Raw genomic sequence first — 16,513 nt, 5'->3', positions numbered from 1 at the left:
CTTGGGAGTGACCACTGTGCCTGTAACAAGGCCTGGTCGCCCCCTCCTGCTGACGCCGATTGCAGCCTTCTCCTGCCTGCCGCTTCCCGAGCGACCCAGCCGCCGCTGAGCTGCCCGCCTGCCCCAGACTTTCCCGCCACTGCCTCCCTGTGGCCCCGCCCCCCGCCAGCCCATTCGCCGCCCCGCTCCCGCCACCCAGCTGACCCGCCCTCCCGGCTCCTTACTTATGACGCCCACGCGCAGCATTGGCGCGCAGTGGGCGCGCCGATGGTGCGCCAAAGGCAAGCCCGTCTGCGCCTGGACCGCGCCCAGCGCCAGGACCCCTGGCCCCCGTGAACGCCAGCTAACACGACGGACTTACGACCCCACCACCCTCAACGCACTCAACACCGGCCGGAACCCCGCCTGCTACCGTGCCACCCCGAGATGCACCCACGGACCCTTCACCTGCCAAGACTGCAAATTCACCTGCCTCCGGACCTGCACCGCTCCCGCCAAGCCAGACACCAGCAACACCCACCTCAAGAGCATCCTGCTCAACACCCGCTCCGTCCACAGGCACGCCGTCGAACTCTGGAACCTGCTCGACGCAACAGCACCAGACGTCGCCTTCCTCACTGAAACCTGGATGAACGCCTCCTCAGCGCCCGACATCGCCATAGCCATCCCGGACGGATACAAGATCACCCGGAGGGACCGCATCAACCAGACTGGAGGAGGCATCGCCATCGTACACAAGAACACCATCCGCATCTCGACCAGCTCCGACGAAACCTTCACCGCCGCCGAACACCTCCACTTCCAGATACACACCGACCCCAAGACCACCCTCAGAGGCACCCTCATCTACAGACCCCCGGGACCACGCACACAATTCAGCAAAGACATCGCAGACTTCATCAGCCCGCACGCCCTTCCCTCCGTTGACTACATCCTCCTAGGGGACCTCAACTTCCACCAGGAGAACAACAATGACAGAAACACCACCACCCTGCTGGACAACCTCGCCAACCTCGGACTCAAGCAACAGGTGAACACCCCCACCCACTACGCCGGCCAGACGCTTGACCCCGTCTTCTCATCCAGCAAGCACATCTCCTTCAGCCACTCCACCGGACTCCACTGGTCCGACCACAGCTGCATCCACTTCAGCTTCAGAAGAACCACGACCCACCACCACCCGCAACAGGTTCCTCGCCGGAGCTGGAGCAAGATCACCACCGAGCAGCTCACCGCCTCCCTCAGCCAGAACCCTCCCACCAGCACAATGGACCCCAACGAAGCAGCCAGCAACCTCACCAAGTGGCTGACCGCCTGCGCCGATGACCTCGCACCACTAAAGAACCCTCCCAACAGACCCGGCAGCAAGAAAACCCCCTGGTTCACCGACGAACTCAAGTACTCCAAGAAGAACTGCCGCACCCTCGAGAAAGCCTGGCGGCTCGACCAGACCACAGACAACAGGACCGCCCTCAAGCACGCCACCCGCAAACACCATTAGCTGATCCGCGCCACCAAGAAGACAGCACTCAAAGAAAGACTTGACAACAATGCCCACGACAGCAAGGAACTCTTCAGCATCGTCAAAGAGTTCTCCAACCCCAGCGCCGGAAACAACGACATCACTCCCTCGCAAGACCTCTGCAACTCACTTGCCTCGTTCTTCCACCGCAAGATCGCCGACATAGACAACAGCTTCGACGCACAGACCACGCACCCTACCACCGAACCAACGCCCGCCACCACCACCCTTTGCAACTGGACCCCGATCAGCACCGAAGACACCACCCGCACGATGAACACCATCCACTCCGGATCCCCCACCGACCCCTGCCCCCACCACGTCTTCAACAAGGCCGACGCCATCATCGCACCCCATCTCCGGGACATCATCAACACCTCCTTCCACAACGCCACCTTCCCGGAGAGCTGGAAGCACGCCGAGCTTAGCGCCCTCCTGAAGAAACCAACGGCAGACCCCACCGACCTCAAGAACTACCGTCCCATCTCGCTCCTTCCTTTTCCTGCCAAAGTCATCGAGAAGACCGTCAACAGACACCTCGCCGCCTTCCTCGAGACGAACGGATCTCTCGACCCCTCGCAGTCCGGGTTTCGGGCCAACCACAGCACCGAGACGGCCCTGATCGCAGCCACCGACGACATCAGATCCCTGATCGACAACGGGGAAACAGCGGCCCTCATCCTCCTGGACCTCTCTGCTGCGTTCGACACTGTCTGCCACCGCACCCTAGTGCAGCGCCTCAGCAACATCGGAATCCAAGAGAAGGCACTGGAGTGGATCATCTCGTTCCTCGCTGGAAGAACCCAGAGAGTCCGCCTCCCCCCGTTCAGATCCGAGGCCACCGAAGTCAACTGCGGCGTACCACAAGGATCATCACTCAGCCCAACCCTCTTCAACGTCTACATGAGCCCCCTCGCAGCCATCGCACGCCAACACAACCTCAACATCATCTCCTACGCCGACGACACCCAACTGATCCTCTCCCTCACCAACGACCCCGCCACCGCCAGAGCCAGCTTACACGAAGGGATGAAAGACGTCACCGAGTGGATGAAGAACAGCTGCCTGAAACTGAACTCAGACAAGACGGAAGCCCTCATCCTGGGATCATCCCCTTCCGCCTGGGACGACTCCTGGTGGCCCCCTGCCCTGGGCACCACTCCCAAACCAATGGACCACGCGTGCAACCTGGGCTTCATCCTGGACTCCTCCCTCTCGATGACCAGACAAGTCAACGCCGTCTCCTCATCATGCTTCAACACCCTGCGCATGCTCCACAAGATCTTCAGATGGATCCCCACAGAAACCAGGAAGACCGTTACCCAGGCACTCGTCACCAGCCGACTGGACTACGGGAACACCCTCTATGCCGGAACCACAGCCAAACTTAAAAAAAGACTCCAACGCATCCAGAACACCTCCGCACGACTCATCCTGGACATCCCCCGACAAAGCCACATCACCGGACACCTGAGAGACCTGCACTGGCTCCCCGTCAACAAGAGAATCACGTTCAGACTCCTCACCCACGCACACAAGGCTCTCCACGACCTGGGCCCCAAGTACCTCAACGACCGCATGACCTTTTACACGCCCACCCGCCGGCTACGATCGAGAAGCCACGCCCTCGCCACCGTACCACGCATCCGCAGAGCCACCGCCGGAGGAAGATCCTTCTCCTACCTGGCAGCCAAGACTTGGAACTCCCTCCCCATCCACCTTCGGCTAACCCAAGACCATCTCTCCTTCAGGAAGCAGCTGAAGACCTGGCTGTTCGAGCAGTAACATACCCCTCCCCCCCCCCCCCCCCCCCAGCGCCTTGAGACCCTTCCGGGTGAGTAGCGCGCTATACAAATGTCGTGATTGATTGATTGAATAGTTAGCAGTACCATTCCTTTTATCATCGCGAATAGGCGAAGTCACCTTCGTATGCATTGTGAATGAACATAGAACTATATATTGGGGCCAGAATTCAGCAAAATAAACGATTATCTAGATAACAGACATCTATATAAACATATATATATAAATGATCATACCCAAGTAAATAACTACAAACACATAAATATGCATATCTATAAAAATAAAAAATAAAAATATATATATATATATATATATTCACTGAAAAAACCATAGGTTTCACACACGTTATAGTTAGCTGGACATTTTACTGATAAAAAACCAATGAAATTCCCCCGTTATAGTTACTGCAGGCAACTATAACTCACGCGACCGCAATCCTCTGCTGATGCTAATACTGTATTTAGACACTTATTTGCCCATGTCTTCTTCCATTAAATTTTAGCTTTACATATATTACAAATATTTTTTTTTCATAAAGACACATATGTCATCAGCAGAAGATTGCGGTCGCGTGAGTTATAGTTGCCTGCAGTAACTATAATGGGGGAATTTCATTGGTTTTTTATCAGTAAAATGTCCAGCTAACTATAACATGTGTGAAACCTATGGTTTTTTCAGTGAATTTGCAAGGTTTTTTAAATGCTAAGTTACTTTACGCCATTCGTGGCGTGCGCGCCCAGTTAACGCAGTTCGTTCCGTGCGCGCACGGTGCGCTTCGCGCACCGTGCGCGCACAGTGAGCACGCGGTGCGCTTCGCGCACCGCGCGCCCACTTTACGCAGTTAGTGCCGTGCACGCACAGTGGTCACGCGGTGCGCTGCGCGCACCGCGTGCCCACGTTAAGCGGGATGGGCCATGTACGCACGATGCGCATCGCGCACCGTGCGCACATGGGGGACATATTTTGCGCATCTTTGTGAAATGTATTCTTTGTTAACTTCCTACCTATGATAAGCCATGCACAAATGGTGCCCTTCGGGCACCATTTGCACACGGGGTGGGGAGAATGTGGATAATTTTTTTTTTTTTACTATTTTTTACCGTGCGCGTACGGTAAGCGTAATCGGCGATTTTCCGAAAAAAATATTTTTGTTTTTTTTTGGGCTTGGGGGTGGTTTGGGGACCCCTGTATCAATGCTGGGTGGTTAGGATCTCATTAAACTGCCTCTTTACACATTTTTGGGGTTGGTTTTTGCTGCCCTACTCAGGAAGCGAGAGAGAAAATGGCGGCCGCCGCTTCCTGGTTTCGACCGATTCGAATGTTTACTAAGAGCCAATCAGAATCTCGCTCGCGCACGCCACCGTACGCGTACGGTAAGCGCACGGTAAGCGCACCGTAAGCTGCCACAGATATATATATTGATTTAAAGGCTATTTTCTCAGAATCTACTGAACAGATTTACACCAAACCTACAAAAGGCACTTCCTTGACCTGGGGACTACCTCTCTGCCAAATTTCATTAAATTCTGTTCAGCCGTTCGGGCTGTAGCCCTGTCTAAAGGTCCTATGGAAAAATGCATGGGAAAAACGCGTTTTGGGACCCCCCTTTTATCTCAGCCCCCGCTTGACGAATCCCCCCGAGACTTTCAGGGTAGGAGCGGAGCGTAGCGCCCCACCTATTTTGAAAAATTCACGAGGATTCGTCGACCGGCGCCAAAGTTATTCAAAATAGAATGTTGCGGATTTCCTATGGAAACGTGGTCCTAACTATAACTACCTACTGGCGACCGCCAGTAGGTAATATATATATATATATATATATATATATATATAGTCATCAGACACATCCCTTGTGCCTAGTATCCAAAATAGAACAGAGGTAATAGATATGAAAAGACTATCTCATGTGAACAGATGCCTCAGGACGCTTGACCCACTGCAGCATCAGTCCTCCATGCCGAATGCAGGCAGTAGTGCTTGGTGAACGTTTGCACGTTCGACCATGTTGCCGCTCTACAGATGTCTGGAAGTGATACTCCGGCAAAAAGGGCTGTGGACGCTGCAATCTTCCTTGAAGAGTGTGCAGTCACCTTTGCGGACAGAGGTCTTCAACCTATGTTATGGCAGAAAACAACTGCAGAAGAAATCCAACATGCAATACTACTCCTTGAAAGAGCCAGACCTTTCCTTGGGGATGTAAAAGATACAAAGAGCTGATGAGATTTCCTGAAAGTCTTTGGTCTATGGATGTAGAATTTGAGGCTCTTTCAGCAGGGGTGGAAGGATTTCCGAAGTACCTTGTGAGCACTACCGGTTCATTTAGATGAAAAGATGTTGGAACCTTCAGTATAAAGTGAGGGTTTGTTCTCAACATTACTTTATCTCGTTTGAACTGGAGAAAAGGTTCAGCAACAGTGACAGCCTGAATCTCACTGATTCTTCTAGCCAATGCGAGGGCCAATAAGAGTGCCGTTTTCCACGAGAATTTTTTAAAGTCAGCTTTGTGGATTGGCTCAAAGGGCGGTTTCATCAATTGAGCGAGGGCTGTGTTTAACTCCCATGGAACCTCAGGGTGCTTTAAGGGTGGTAAAACTCTGAAAATGCCTTTCCGGAACTCAAACTATTCTGGTTGACCACAGCGAGCGTTCCCCCAGTTTTCTGGGAAACCTGGAAATTGCAGCCAGGTGTACCTTGATTGATGAATGAGCCAATTTTGATTCTGCCAAAAGAAGGTAAGGCAACACTTGCTCTGGGGTTGAGAGTAAAAGATGTATACCTTTTTCAACGCACCAGTGGCAGAATATCTTCCATTTTGCAGCGTATGACTAATTAGAGGAAGAAGCTCTGGCACGCTGTAGGATGGACTTGAAATCTGGAATAATGTCTAGATCTGTAAATTCATAGTCGTGAGGTTCCAGGCCGATAAACTCAGATTTTATCTGAGGGTGAACAATCTGACCATGGTCCATGGACAGCAAGTTTGGCAGTGGTTGAAAGAGAATGTGCGGAGATATTGAGCACAGTACAAGTTCTGGGTACCTAAACTGCCTCGGCCATGCTGGAGCTATGAGAATGAGGTGGCATGTTTCCTTCTTCATTTTGCTCAGCACCATTGGGATGAGAGGGAACGACGGGGAAAGCATAGGCGAACATTCCCGTCCACTGCATATGCAGAGCGTTCCCCCAAGAGTTGGCCTGAGGAAGTCTGCTTGCGAACCTTTTGCACTTTTTGTTGTTTACAGTCGCGAAGAGATCCAGTTTCAGAGTACCCCACAGTTTGAAAATTCGCCGTAGCTGCTTCCAATCTAATTTCTCATTCGTGACATTGGGAGTCAGTTCTGCTTAAAGAATCCGCCCACTCGTTGTCCACACCTGAACATGCTCTATCTGCAACGTATTCCTGTGCTGAATTAGCCACCTCCAGATTTCCTGTGCTTGGTCTGATAACGTGCGAGACCTGGTGCCCCCTTTGTTTAGCCAGGTAGAACATCGTTTTGGTGTTGTCAGTTCTTACCAGAACAGAAGCCCCTTGGATTCTTGGAAGGAACGCCTGCAGTCCCAGAAAAACTGCAAACAATTCCAAGAGACTGATGTGCATTTGCATTTCTTGAACAGACCATTTTCCAGGGATTTGCAATTCTTGGAGATGCGCTCCCCAACAGTTCACCGAGGCATCCGTAGTCATAACGTAACTGGGCTGTGTGATCTGAAATGAGTGGCCTGGAGAGATATTGCGTTCTTTCTCCCACCATGACAGGGCCTGTTTCATTGTCTGAGAGATGAGGATGATGTCTTCGAAGCAGCCCCGCACCTGAATCCACAAAATGTCTAGCTGCTCTTGAAGAGGTCTCATGTGTAAACGACAATTTGGTATCAACGGGATGCATGATGACAGCATCCCCAACAAAGATTTGTATACTCTCACAGAGGTGGACTCATTTGTGCGCAGAAGGGCTGCCAAGTGCATTATCTTGTGCTTTCGTTCTGGAGTGGGAAAAGCCTTCATCAACCTGGTGTCCAATACCGCTCCAAGAAATATACGTTTCTGGTTTGGAATTGGGCATGACTTCTCTACAATGAGTTGCAAGCCTAGAGACTTGAACAGCTGTTGACAAACCTGTGTAGATCTTCTTGCAGAGCGGAATGTGGGCCCTTTTATCAGCCAATCGTCCAGGATGGGATAAACCTGGTGACCCTGCCTTCTCAGAAAAGCCGCTACCGGAGCCATACATTTCGTGAAAACTCTGTGAGCTGAGCGAAGGCCGAAGGATAGAACCTTGAACTCATAGTGACACCCTGGCACCTCGAACCTCAGGAATTGGCGATGTTTCGCATGAATGGGAATGTGGAAGTATGCATCCAAGAGATCGAGGGACGCTAAGAAATCTCCTTTGTTCACCAATAAGAGAACCTCTTGTAGGGACAACATTCTGAATGATTGTTACTTGATGTATTTGTTCAGCTGTCTGAGGTCCATGACCTGTCTCCATTTCCCGCATTTTTTCCTTATAAGGAAGAAGTTGGAATAGAAGCCTTTCCCTCGTTGACTGAAAGGAACTTTTTCTATTGCCCCTTTTTACAGCAAGGTTGAGATTTCTTGCTTTAACAAAAGAAGATGTTGATGCGTTCTCCTTGAGGGCAGTTTTCGAGGAGGCTTGTGAACAAATTCTAGGGTATGGCCTGATAGATGATGTCCAGTATCCATTTGTCCTTTGTAAGGGCTTTTCATAGCCACAGAAAGGAGAAAGATGATGAAACTTCTGAGGCTGATGTCGGGAAGAGGTGGCTGGTGGACGGAAAACATCACTGTTGTCTAGAGGAATCTTGTGATTAACCTCGTGCCGAAGGCTTGGGTCTAGCTGATTGCATGGCGCATTGTAAGCACGAAAATGTTGCTGCTGCTGTCCACCATACTGCTGTCTATAATTCTGTTGGGAATACGGCTGAAATCTGTATGATTGATAGGACGATCTTTGTTTTCGTCCTTTTCCTCTACAAAAGGACTGAAAATGCCTTTGCTGCACAGTACCTAAGGAACGTGCCGTCTCTGTAGCCTTCTTGATACCCTGTAACTCCTCGTAAACATGTTTTCCAAACAGGTTTTTCCCATCGAAGGGCATATCTAAGATCTTTGATTGAACTTCAGAGCGAAAGGACGTTGCCCTCAGCCAGCCCTGCCTACGGAGAACAGCGGCTCCTGCCATTTGTCTGAAAGCAATCAAAGACAGATCCATTGCTGAATCAATGACTTCAGAAGAAGCTCTAGCACCTTCCTGCAGGAGGTCTTTCGCTTCCTTCTTTTTATCTTCAGGAAGGTGTTCAAGAAGAGGTGCAATATCCGACCACAATTAGCGATAGTACCGCCCGAAAATCGCTAAGGCGTTGGAGGCCTTGATGGAAGTAGCAGCCATAGTAGCAAAACCTCTGCCAATGCTGTCTAGCCGTTTGCCCTCTCTGTAGGGAGGCACCGAATAAGGAGATTGCGGATTCCTGGAGCGCCTCTGTGCATCTTGCATTACTACTGAATCCGGTCGAGGATGCCCAATCAAACATGCATGAGCAAAATCAGCGGCTTTGTATTTCTTTTCCATCCTCAGCAATACAGCCGGAACGGAGGCCAGATTCTTTATAAGCTTCAAACCTTCTTTCCATACATAATCCACAATTGGTATGGATTGTACAGATTTTTTTAGCCGGAGCCTTAAAATCATAGAGGAAACATTCAGTTTGTACTACAGGCAAAGGCAAATCAAATCTTTTAGAGGTTCTTTCCAGTAATTCATGGAAGCCTCCAATATCTCCCGGAGGCGAACTAGCTGTGGGGGGGTCGGTGGGGGGTTTAAGACGACCGAAAAAAATGGAGCAATGTAATCATCCCATTCTCGGCCAGCCAAGTTTGGATCCTGAATGAGCTCACCCTCCTGAGGCTGATCGTCTGCTTCACTCTCGATGTAGTCATCTTGTATTGTAATGCTCCAAGGTGCTGGCCTCTCTTCTTGAGAAACAGACAGTGGAGTAACCACTGGCAGTGGCGAATTAACCTCAATACCTGGTCCTCCGGGCCTTAGCGGAACTTGAGCGTGAGTCCGGAAATAGTTTGTAATAATCATGGAGCATGTGCCTAAGGTCGGTGACCAGGAAGGTTGGCAGCAGCATGGAATCTCTCTGTACCTTCTGTTGCTCCTCATAAGCATCATATGGATAGTTCCCCTAGAAAGAGGCGTATTGTTGCGCCCGTGGATGACCCGTGAAGGAGTAATCTTTTTCCATATACTCTGCCGTGTCCTGCAAATGTGTTACCTCTTCCTCATCCGTTTCGTGGCATTTAACCAAGAGCTGTGACGGGCTGTAAGCTGGACCGAACAAAGTTTCATCTCCCGATTCCTCCGTATCAAGAAGGTGAGAGGGAGGCAGAGGTGATATCTTGGTTAGAGATGTCAGACCTGGAGTCTTTTGGATCAATTGGAGACTTGTAATGTCCCGTTTTTGTTCCGTTGACAATGCCGTCGACAAAGGCAGACGTCTTAAAGTGATTGTCGTCGATATCAGCAGTCTAGAAAGGGATTTAGACACGGTCGTCAATGGGGCCGTAGACTATGTCGGCAACGGTGTTCCCATCGTTGGAGCTGTAGGCGTGATCGTTGACGCAGTGGTCATGCAGATTTGGCGGTCGTTCTCGACGGCGGGTCTGTCGACTGAGCTTTTTTCGTCGACGAAGCCTGTTTTAGAGGTGTGACAGGCAGAGAAGCAGCAGAATACTTTTTCGTACTAGAGTATTTTTTTTTCAGGGCTGCTTTTTCGTCAGAGGAGGATTTATCTGCCTTCATTTTCTTAGAATCAGCCTTTAATGAGGTTGATCCCACATTTTTATGTTTCATCTCAGCTGAGGATGACCCAGGACTTTCTTCAACATCAGATCCAGAATCCAATTTAGATTTTTTCTTTTGGAGGCATAATAACAATCTGGCCTCTCTGTCCTTCAGAGTTTTGGCTGAAAAGGTTCTGCAGTATTTACAGTACTTTGCTGTATGTTTGGGATAAAGGCAATATAGACAGTCCTTGTAGGGGGTCCTCAGAGAAAAGTCTTGTCACAAGATCTGCAGGGTCTAAAAAGCCTCTTCTTAGATCCCTGACATTTTAGAAGCAAAGAAGGTAGAAAACCAGTACCTTGAGGTAAATTCAAGCAGGGTCAAAAGTTCACTCACTGACAAACTGAGCAGAGCTCAGGGAAACTCCCTTACACATGACGTGTGGTTAGGAATCTGAGGTATGGTGGCTCTGCTGGGGAGTTGAGGTCTAGGGCTCGTCAATGATTGGTCAAAGTTTAGACCTACATAAAGATGCTGACGAATGTTAACGTTTTCCTTTCTTTTTGATGGTTTCTTATGTACTTTTATAGTACTGCTTTTCCTACATACTGTGAGACTCCCACCATGACGACGGGGTAGATACAAGCATGTGAATCTATGAAAGATTTAATATTGGAGAAATTCTGCCTCTAGTCACCTGCGCAACACTTCCCTCTCAGGTTGTTCCCAAGATTACGTTGCAAAGCATTCAATCCATTCTTCACTGAGGTCACATGCCACTGTGACAAACCTCTCTACTCCCACCACACAGAAACCCTACCTAAACCAACCTGAAACCCTAAGTTCTCCCTCACCGGTCTGCTTCATTCCGGATGTGTAACACATCCACTTCACATTGAGACATGATCCAAGTGTCACAACTCCTTCCATTACCTGTCCGAAATCTCTCGGTCATTGCAGAACTAATCTTTAACCCCCTTCACTAAACTCCCTAATAGAGGCCCTCCACGCACTGCCACACGCTAGACCAACATGCATTCCCCACCTAATTAAGATCAGGAAGTTTCAGTCTACTGCACATCATCAGTCATACAGTGACTTACCCACTTGTTCAACAATGAAGGTGCGTTTGTTTACTGAAAGCAATTCCCATTTTATCACCGAACCCACTGCTCCAAAACCAGTTCCCTGCCTCAATGTCAGGACAAAGGCTGCCCCTCCACCCAAACACCCAATGAAACCAGCACCGGGCTCCTACTACGTCAGTTTCGCATCCAGGCATTCCCCCCCCCCCCCCCTCCTCCTCTTTATATTCTCTGGTAACTCCCCCACTAGCAGCAACAGACAAATATGGCAACCAAGCAGGGTGGTTAAATTAGGGAAGGATAAGCATGAAAGTTCGCCAAAATACCTTTTTTTATCGGTGGCCATGTTGAACTGATCTTTTTCTACAGGCCTAACAGCCCAAAACACCATCACCACTGACTGAGACCCCAGCTACACAGTCTTGCCAAATTCACCTGTAGTCTATGGTCTTACTATATTTGGCCTTGGCTTGCATGTTTTGTATACAGAGATAGAGCATTGTAGTCCCTAACCAGCCCTGTTGTGAATACTAATGAATGAAAATAAAGAGGAATGTGCTTAGTCAAGCGAAAAGAAACAAAAACAAAAAAAACAAGTAACTAATTTGATGTGATACAATCTTAAACAGGGTCAGACGGAGTGATGTGCAAGGGACTTTACACCCTACAGAAAGGTAAAGACTGCACCTCAATCCCTGGCCATTCAGAGTTGGACTTCAGAGGCATTTGCTTTAAAGCTCATTTAAATATACAGCACCGGTGGGGGGCGTAGAAAAAAAAGAACGTGTTTAATTATTTCTTAGAACAGGAGAGGGTGACCTATACATGGAGGTCCTGCACTTCAAGCAAAAGGGATGCAACTTTCCGTTGAAGACATTTGCAACACACTTGCGTCCAACTAAAAAATTAGACTACATTACTAAGAAAAGATTTTTCAAGAGTTACCACATATTGTAAAAAGTCAAACAAACTAGAGCAGCAAAAAAAAAAAAAAATACTAAAGCTATTGTAGTGCAGCATTTATATGGAACTTCCTCAAGAGCTCAGAGCGTGCTGCGACTATTACTGCCATTTGAACGCCGCTTTCACGCGCAATTCGCGCTTTTAAAACAACCTGTTTAGCTATTTTATTTAATCTGAGTTGTTTACCCTTGTTTTTAATTGACGCCCCTCACCTGCACAATAATTGTACAAGCACCGCATTTGGCGGGCCCTTGTCCTGGTAGTCAAAATTCGGCGGCCATCTTGGGTGTGTAGGACGCCTGACGGCGCCACTTTGCTCAACGGTCTAGACGTTACAAGGACGCTAGACCTCTACTTCAGGGGGTCACGCTAACGTGCAGCGGATACGCGCAGTGGATCGCAGAACTTCCGCCGGAGTTACGCCAGAGTTCAGCCCGTCTGTGCCCGTCCGTGCCAGAACGGGCCCAGGGGCCATGACTCTTTCTACTAGCTCCTGTGGTAGTTTCTTCTATACAGGTGAAGTTTTAGAATCCCTACGTCCCACTCCTCATGCAAACTGTACTGTCTGCTCTTTCCCGACTCATAATTTTGAATGTGCTGGCTGTAATTTTCTCACCGGCAGAATGTCCAATTGTAAAGCATTACGTCGTTCTCACACTCGTGGTAGACGGAGGAGATTGCATACACATCTTAACAGCTTTACACTCCAATTTTAGAGTATTAATTGCCGATCCCTCCCGGAACACAAACACCACATCTACGACTTCATTGTCGAAGAGCAGCCCGACGCGTTGTTTCTTACGGAAACTTGGCTTCAGGATTGCTCCGGTCCTGACATCGCCGTTGCTGTCCCTAACAACTATGTAATGGTGAGACTGGACAGAAACTCCGGAAAAGGGGGGGGGATTGCCATAATTTTTAAGTCTACCTACATATGTAAGTTTGAAGCCCTTCCCATGTCTGGAAGTGAGACCGCACTTCTTAAATTAGTCATCAATCCCCAATTCACTTTATCGGGCCTCCTGATCTACCGCCCTCCTGGCAATGCTCTTCCTTGGGTATCTTCACTAGCTGATATTATAGCTCCCCTACTCCTCAGGGCAGCCAACTTTACCATTCTTGGCGATCTCAACTTGCATCTTGAAGGCCCACAGTGTACCACCAGCAAACGCTTTTTATCTGATCTGGAGGCTCTCAACCTTTCCCTGCTCAATGTTGGCCCCACTCACTCAGCTGGACACCAATTGGACCCCATTGTTTCTAATCTCTCTTTTGATTGTTCTCAGAGTGCTCGCCCTTTGGCGTGGTCCGATCATTTCGCAGTCCACTTCTCCTTACTCTATACCAAGAACCAGGAAAATAGTGGCCTCGACAAGGGTGCACCAACTCATCGTTGGGGTAAACTTGATATTAATAAGTTGAACCAGCACCTCTTGAATACCCGTCCTGAGGAATGCGAGGCTTCAGTCGCGGAGTTGAACACCGCTGTTTCCCACTGGCTTACTAACGCTGTAACTACCCTTCTCCCGCTCTCTTCGAAACATTTCAGGTCACATCGCCTTCCGGCACCATGGTTTTCCACCGACCTGAAGGCCTTGCGTATCAAATGCAAGGCCCTAGAACGGAAATGGAGGCACTCTTACTCAATCTCACGGAAGACTGTTTATAAAGAGGCTCTAAAGGAATACCATTCAAAATGTAAAATCGCGAGAGCTGCCTATACTGTGGATACAGTAACACAAGCTCAGAACTGTCCTCGCACTCTTTTTTCCGTCGTCAAAAAATTGACAGGAACGGACACTATCCCGACACCTCCAGTTCTAGAGGAGGCCCAGTGTAACTCTATTGCGAAGTTTTTCATTGCCAAGGTTGAGCGCATATACGACTCTATGAGCACTCCCTTGAACGCAAATGAACTTCATTTGGGACAGGTCGCAGGGACCGAACAGCCTCCTCCTACGGTGAAGGTAACGCACTGGCAATTGTTTGACAACACCTCGTTCTTCACCTGCTTAAGCAGTATAAGATCTGGCTCACCTCGTGATCCTGTACCTGCCAAAATCCTTAAATTGCTGGATCTTGAATCTCGACGGGTTCTTATGATACTCTTAACTGCCTCATTACTTGAGTCCCATGTGCTACAGGACTGGAAGCAAGCAATGGTCGTTCCTCTCCTAAAAAAAGCTGGAGCCGATGTGTCCAATCTCGCCAATTTCAGACCGATATCCTTGCTGCATGTACTTTCCAAAGTGCTGGAAAGGCACATTAACACTCAACTATACCATCTAGTGCTTCGGGATTTTTACACCCATCCCAGTCTGGCTTTCGTGCTCACTACGGGGTGACGGAGAGTTTAAGACACGGTATCGACCGCGGGGAAACATCTGCGCTCATCCTTTTGGATTTGAGCGCGGCGTTCGATACTGTGTCCCATTCCATTCTTTTGAACTCTCTTCGATCCCTGGGAGTGGACGGTCCGGCTTTGGCCTGGATTGCCTCCTTTTTAAGTGAGCGCACTTTCCAAGTCTTTTCCGTGAAAGCCACATCTTCCACTTGTCCATCGGCATATGGTGTTCCTCAGGAGTCCATACTCAGCCCTTTGTTGTTTAACATCTATGTGAGACCCCTGGCCTCCATTCTGGAGGACGCTGGGCTGACTATTTTTTCCATACGCCGATGACACCCAAATTGTTTTCTCCCTTTCCAGCAGCGAGAGCAACGATATATCGGCTCTGAAAATTGGATTGTCACGTATAGCTGAGTGGATGCAAAGGCATCTCCTCAAACTAAACGGTGACAAAACCGAAATTCTTATCTTAGGGAAGCATAAAGATTTATGGGGCCCTCAACATTGGCCTAGTGAGATGGGACCCCTTCCTCAGCCATCTTCTGTAGTCCGCAACCTCGGTTTTTTTATAGACGACAAACTCTCCATGAGACAGCAGGCCACAAAGGTGGCCGCCATATGTTTTACTATCTTGCGATGGCTCCAGAAAATTCTTTGGATGCTGCCTCTTGCCACCAGGAGAACCGTTGTCCAGGCGTTAGTAACATCTCGCCTGGACTACGGAAATGTCCTCTATCTCGGCGCCGATGTGGCCACCGTAAACAAACTCCAGGTTGTTCAGAACTCGGCAGCCCGACTTCTCTGTAATATCCCGAGGAGAACATCGGCCACACAGGCTCTGCGCGATCTACATTGGCTCAGGATCCCCAGCCGCATTAATTTCAAAGCCATATGCTATCTTTTTAAAATCAAGCAGGGCTCTGCCCCAAAATACTTGCAAAGTCTGGTCCAACACTACAAGCCTAGTCGCACACTTAGATCCTCTGCCAATTGCGACTTTGTTGTCCCTCGATTTAAGCTTGTAAGGATGGGGGGACGGACCTTTTCCCATCTAGGTCCCAAATATTGGAATGCGTTACCCACCACTTTGAAAACAGAAACCAATTTTCTTATTTTTAGGAAAAAACTGAAAACTTTATTTTTCCAATGATCTTCATGCCGCCTTAGTTGATTCATGGTGCTGTCTGAGAGGTTTGTTTTCTTCTTGAGTCTATCCCTTGCGCCGGGAAACCCACTGCGGGTAGCTGATGCGCGTTATAAGTTTAAATAAATAAATAAATAAAATGTGCGGCGTTTAGGTGCTTGCGTAAGTGGGTAGCATGCTACACCGTGTCGGGTGTGTTGCTGGAAAATGTCCTTGTTTTGAGCCTATGTGTAAAGTGTTTCCATATCTTGCCTGATGACCACCAAGGTGTGGTTATCATTTATCTATTTTATTTATTAATGAGTTTTATATAGGGCTAGCCTGACCCTAGGGCATCGGAGCGCTTCACAACAGTTTTTGAGCAAGATTCATACAATAAAGCAGTATTCTACATATAGGTACGTAAAGTCCAAGTGTGCTGAGCAGCATTGAGGTAGTATGCGAGTCCTGAGATAACCTCATAGAGTGCACGTTTTCTTGGGGCTGATCCATTAAAGCAGTATTCTACATAGGTTCGGACACAGTGTAGTGGATGATGAATGTGAGGGACAGATGTGCAGTTTTATGGCTTTCAGTATGCTGGTAGCTTTGAACAGCTGTGCAGGTCCCTTTATGGTATTTCTTATGATATAGTCTGTGAAAGCTACTACACTGGGTTCCCCAATCTGAGATTTTGTATATAATTGTGGATCCTCAGATAGCATGGTTGGATGGAGAAGTGGGGCATGTGTATTATCATCCCATATCTGTGTGTCTTTGTGAGATGTAAAAAAGCTGTAAGATTGTGTAGATATTTGGGACTTGCAGTGGAGGAGTACATTAAAGTCCTCATATTTGTCC

At 48.8% G+C, this 16,513-nt stretch overlaps 1 protein-coding gene across 2 annotated transcripts in view; it reads right to left on the bottom strand.

Annotated features, from left to right (window-relative positions):
* The window catches only part of DROSHA (drosha ribonuclease III), a 533,090-nt gene that overhangs the window by 55,802 nt on the left and 460,775 nt on the right, over nucleotides 1-16,513 (bottom strand). The gene's annotated exons all lie outside the window — the stretch shown is intronic.

Source organism: Triturus cristatus, chromosome 5_2 (genome assembly GCF_964204655.1).
Source record: "Triturus cristatus chromosome 5_2, aTriCri1.1, whole genome shotgun sequence".
In the NCBI taxonomy this organism is placed as follows: domain Eukaryota; kingdom Metazoa; phylum Chordata; class Amphibia; order Caudata; family Salamandridae; genus Triturus; species Triturus cristatus.
This window is presented reverse-complemented; position numbering and strand designations above follow the sequence as displayed.